The following is a 6,000-nucleotide window of genomic DNA, read 5'->3' as shown; positions in this document are numbered from 1 at the left end:
TTTACTTCTGACCTAAAAGACAATGACAGAACATTTATGCTTAAATTTGCTTTCTCTCTCTCTCTCTCCTCTTCCCTCTCCTTTCACTCCTGCTGTTGTGTAGGATGAGGACAGATCAGGGGGACTTTAAGCCTGTGAAGAATGACTTCAGCAGCAGGTCCTGGAAATAGGAGAACGCCTCCTAAATCAGAAGAGAGCATCTTAAGGTTCTGTACCTCTTGCTAACATCTCTGTTGAGACATGTTTAAAACACCTCACAGCCAAGGAGAGAACTCACCAAGCCTGGTGTGATACACAAAGGTAAAAATACAAGTGATGGCTCAGACAAAAATAATTTAGAATGAGACCAAGGACGTTAAAAACTAGGCTGAAATGTATGACACTGGTTTCCAATTCCTCCTCCCTCATAAACTATGGTAGTCTCTGGGGGTAAATGACGTTACTAGATTAAGTCTATTACAGATCACTGCTGTCCTCAGTTAACTCCTCAGTAAAAAAAAAAAAAACAAAATGATATGATAATACCCATCAACTAAAACACTAAAAACATTTGCTAGTGTGTACTAAGCTTTACTATGAATTAGAAAATGGTCTATAACAATTAGGTCATGAGACTTCTATAAGCTTCGTGAAAAAGATACTATTATGATTGCCACTTTAAATATGGAAATTATAAGAGAGGAATTTTAGTAGTTTCCCCAGGATTGTACCACTGGTAAATGATAAAATCATATTTGAAACCTTGGAGTTTTATTTCAGGAGCCACAGCCTTAACTACCATGATTAAGTAAGATAACACATGTTATAGAAAGCACTCAACACATAGAAGTGATTACTATTATTTCATCCAACTATTGCTTTCATGCATTCTACGCTATTCTGATCCCATGATAGTCCACAATAGTATATTTCTTTTTTGCATCAAAATTTATTTCAGTCTTGGTTGACTTTATCTATCTCTGCTCATATGAAGGCTCAAAATTCACTCAGAGAATGTGATTTTCTCAATTCCTAAGAAGACTTAGCATCTCTCCACTATGCTCTGAAAAGTTCAAGCTTCTGGATTGAAGCCTCTTGTCTTCTGTGCATTCATGTGTTCATCATTCTAAGAGGAGGTTCATGAGAAAAAAAAAATTAAGACAACAGCTTTGGCCTTCCTAATTGAAACATGGCTTCTCCATTTATGAGAAATTGGGGTTTGACACTTTTCTCCCTGATCTGAACTTTCTATATCCAATGCCAGGTATCACTTAGATTTTCTTTCCATAAAAAACCTGTGAAATATTGGTCTCAAAATAAGTTTGTTGCCAGGAAATATTTAAAATTTGAAAATAACCTTAAAATACTCCCCTCCTGGGGAGTCACATGCCCATCAATCTATTAAAAATGCTGAGAAGATCCATTATAAAGCAATAGGAATGCTTTTTCCTAAGTAACCTAACTTACTCCCCATAATGCTAATGCTTGGGAAAATATCCAATATTAGACAGATGAATATAATCCATGAAATTCCTGAAGTGTGCCCCTCTGGGAGCATTGCATCTCACAATTACTTATACTCTTTTAGCATTTCATACCAACTTTCAGGAGAGCTCATATATAATTTGTCCATTTTCATGATGCCCTTTCATTCACTGGAATGTCCAAAAGGTCATGTGGTTTGTTTTTTGTTTGTTTGTTTGTTTGTTTGTTTGTTTGTTTTGTTTTCCATGTTTACCTTAAAATACTGTCAAAGTTTCTGGAATGTAATAATTATCAATAAATAATTCTTGAACAAGTGAATAACACAGAACCTCTTGTTTGTTTCACTGATAGTGAGTAAAGTAATCATTAAATATTCCAGTTAGTCCAGGATTAAGGGTCCTGGATGTGAGACTCTTAGTGCTGAAACCAGAAAGTTCTGGGGAAACCAAGACAAGCTGGTCATGCTAGGTGGCGGTGACTTTTTATAGTTGTTGATTTGGGATTTTAGTTACACTCTTTGTTCCCCATCTCTCTATGTTTACAAAACACTAAACAATGACCATGAGCTACTTGGTTTAATCCTCACAACACTCCCAGGAAACAGGTATATGCTTTTGCCCCCATTTCACGGATGAGGAGATTAAGACCAAGGTCTCACGTCTTGCCCAGGATCCCAGCCTTATCTCACTGTCTGGCTGTACAGCCTACACCCCCTAACCTCTTCACTCCCCTGCTTTCCAAAATGAATTCTGAAGGTGCAACAAATTGTGTAACATTGTGAAATCCGTCTTTAAAAAATAAGAGCTCAGTTATTCCTGTGGAAAGCACCGTGGACAAGCATAATCCACTCCCCGCTGGGTGAGATAGAAGTGGGAGAAAAGAGCCTGGGAAGCCATCCTCTTAACACTAATCCAAGAAGCGAGAGAATTTGAATATGAGCTTTCAATATGTTCTACACAGGGCCAGCAAGCTGAGCGCTATTTTTAGCTCTAAGTTATGAAATACAATCACATGGGCAGGTGGCCTACATTCTCAGTCTTATATGTGGCGAGTGTCACAATCTAAGTGAGAATGCTGCTCCACCAGCCGGGCTTGGATAAGGCAGCTGGAGTCCTCCAGACAGACTCTGGTCCTGCTGAGCAGGAGAGCTAGCTGATGCTGGGGAGTGGAACACAGAAAAGTTAAGGTCAGACTCAGTGCTGTCACTCGGGCTACGTGGTGTGGGGACAGCCGCAAGGTTCTTTTTGTTTTGCCTCAGTTTCTTCCTCTGAAAACCAGGTGATGATAGGGAGGTCAGGATAAAGTCGGAGCCTTCCAGAGTCAACCAAGGAGTGGACTAGAAGCCTGGTTCTACCACTTCACACCTATGTGTCTGTCTCAGCTTCACTCTCTGTAAAATGGGAAATTCGATTCACAAATCACAGGTTATCATTTAGTAGAAGTTGGAGACATTTCTCCAGCTGTTTGGTCGTCGTCTGTCAGTCACTTCATATCTCTGAGCCTTGGTTTTACCAACTGTAAAGGTAGGATAATAAACGACACCAGGGTGATTGTGAGAAACAACTAAAGTGAGAGGCTTAGCTGAGATCACATCACACAAGCAACCCTCAGGAAATGGTTGGGGATAGGGTGGTCTCTAGAGTTCTTTACAGGAAATGGCAATTTTGAGCACACTAACCTCAAAACCTTCTTACTTCAAAAAACAAGCCTGGAGATTGAGAATTGTATCCCTGAAATAGTTAGAAGCACAAATCACAAAACCTAAGGAGGTAAAACAAAATTTATTTATTTATTTATTTATTTATTTATTTATTTATTTAGTACCAGGGATTGAACTCAGGGGCACTCAACCACTGAGCCACATCCCCAGCCCTATTTTGTATTTTATTTAGAGACAGGGTCTCACTGAATTGCTTAGCACCTCGCTGTTGCTGGGGCTGGCTTTGAACTCACCATCTTCCTGTCTCAGCCGCCTGAGCTGCTGGGATTACAGGCATGTGCCACCGCTTCCAGCTAAAACAAAATTATTTGAACATCAGATGTTCTCATAGAACTGGGTGTGAGGGAGGAAACCTCACAGATTGGCTGAAAGAGACCCCGAGGATGTGATCCAAGGTGGCTTACCAGGGTGTGCACTCAGGATCAGCACCTGTGATACTAGCAGCAGCTGCAGACAGGAGCAGAAATCCAGCTGAGGTGCAATTGCAACAAAGACACAGCCAACCTTCCAGGGACCTGGGGAGCTAGGACAGCCCTCAGGCTGTCTCAACAAAACAGGACGAAGGAGCCAGATCTCTGTACCCCTTCATGACCAGTCCTGGATGCCATTAACCTGAGGAAGGGATCACAGCCTGGGAGAGGTGGCAATTCCTGGAAGGAGTTTGACTGTGAGAGCCAGCAGGCTCACCTTGCTTCCCCATGGGAAACGCTATTATTGACATAAGAGGTGCTTGGAATTGAAGAAGGGACGTGTGAAGATATAACAATCAACTAGGAATCTACAGAGAAGAGGCCGCTGCCATTTACTTGAAAAGCAACTTATGGGCTCCCAGACATGTCCGTCCTCTTGCTTTGGCTACACTCACATATGACTCAGATAGAAAGTGGCCATAATCTGAACAGGGAACAAAGGGTGACGGTATTGAAAACATCCAGTGAGAAGCAAACCAAATGGGTGCTCACAAGCACGGAAGGGGGTTGTGGCTACCCGCCAGAGCAGCTGTGTTATGTGAGGCAATGTGCAATGGCAGAATGCAGTTCAAAATCTGGCTCAGCCACTTCCTGGACAGGAAACTTTAGGAGACCACTTCCTCCCCCCATGCTATTTCCTTGGTAGCATATGATGGTAGAACAAATAGCCCAAAGGTCTCTTTCACCATTTATGAAACAAGTGTGAATCTTTGTTATAACTGTTAGCAAAAAAAAAAAAAAAAAAGGACTACAAAATGGATGCCTTTATAATTAATTCATTTTCTGCTAAGTTAAATTTTATGGTGATACTTTCTCTGCATTATTTATTTTCCTGCTGATTTTCCACCTGTGATAATTATAGACTTCTCTGGTATTATCCAGGGCTTTTTTTGCCCTAGTCTTTAACATTGTACATTTCTGCTTTTTCAGCCTCACGAGGTTAATGACTTATCTCTTGTTCACTGTAGAGTGTCTGGGAGACTACTTCTTACATGCTAGAGACATTGGTCTTGTTTTATTAAAGAAATCAACTCCCATTACTTTAAAAGGGGGAGGGGGAGGAGGTGATTGAAAGGATACTAAGAGGTTCATAGAATCAAAGGAAAACTGGAAAATGTGAGGAAATAAGAGCATTTCAGTGCGGCTAAGGAACAGAAGTCAGAAGCAAAGAAACTGTCTTCTGTCTGGAAGGATCTGGACAGAATCCAGATTGGAGGACATGAGCTCCAGTCCTCCATGCTGTCCTGGCACGACCTTTCAGATCCAAGTTTAGGGAAGTGATAACTTTCATGACCTGAGTGCAGAACTGGTGTCTGCCAGTCCATCTGCCTCCACGTATTTCCCTATCGGAAGCTCTCTCCAGAGGGCGGGGTAGGGAAGTTCTCCTTGCCTTGGCAAGACGAACTTGAGAGCTCTTCTCCCACCAACCCATAGAGTTTGAGATCAGTCCCCAAGAAAGTCAGGATGTTTTTAAGAAGGAAAGTGAATTCTGGATGCACAAAATAATGACCAATGTCTGCTGCTAGACCAGGTCCTCGAATAAGTTTTTAGATGGATGCGTGATCACACATAAGCTGACCAGTTCCCCTGACGGGAACAAGTGTTTCATTTTAACACAGGTGCATAGGCAACTCTTCTAAATATTCTCCCACAGTAGTTGGGATCCTCCCTTTAACTCTGATGTCTGTCTGCATGATATCCACGATTTCTTTAGTTTAAATCTGTGGCTTAAATTTGAAAACCTTAATCTGAAAGAGAATACCTGCTACAGTCAGGCTCCATCACATCGTTCCAAACTTATTTTCTAGCGCTTCTTTTCACAGATGTTATGTAACACTCTCTGCTAATGCAGCTGCCTGGCTTCCTTCCCATTTTGCTCTATCATTTTTTGTCTAAAACAAAATACTCTCTTCTTTAATTTCCTCCCACCCTGAGATTTATCTTTCATTACTTACCATATTATATGTATCTTTCTTTGGGGTTTATGTAATTTACTATATATATAATTAAAGTTACTTATGTGCAGGTCTTATCTCCCCCTTTCATTTATACTATAAACTTCTTGAATATAGGAACTCTGTTGCATGTAATTTTTGAACTGAGAGATATGTGTAGAAACACGTGTAGCAGAAATTTATATGAACTTTTTGAATATAGGAGTTATGTATGGTATACCTTCTAGAAAATTTTTACTGTGATGCATTTTTAAATAAATATATGTACATCTATATAAATATTCAGTATATGTGCGTGTACTATGGGTGTTTGTGTACATATGTGCACTAAACTTTTGCTGGTTTAATATATTAAAAATATCTTCTCTCTCTCTCTCTCTCTCTCTCTCTC

The sequence above is a fragment of the Urocitellus parryii genome, chromosome 4, assembly GCF_045843805.1.
Source record: "Urocitellus parryii isolate mUroPar1 chromosome 4, mUroPar1.hap1, whole genome shotgun sequence".
In the NCBI taxonomy this organism is placed as follows: Eukaryota; Metazoa; Chordata; class Mammalia; order Rodentia; family Sciuridae; genus Urocitellus; species Urocitellus parryii.
This window is presented reverse-complemented; position numbering follows the sequence as displayed.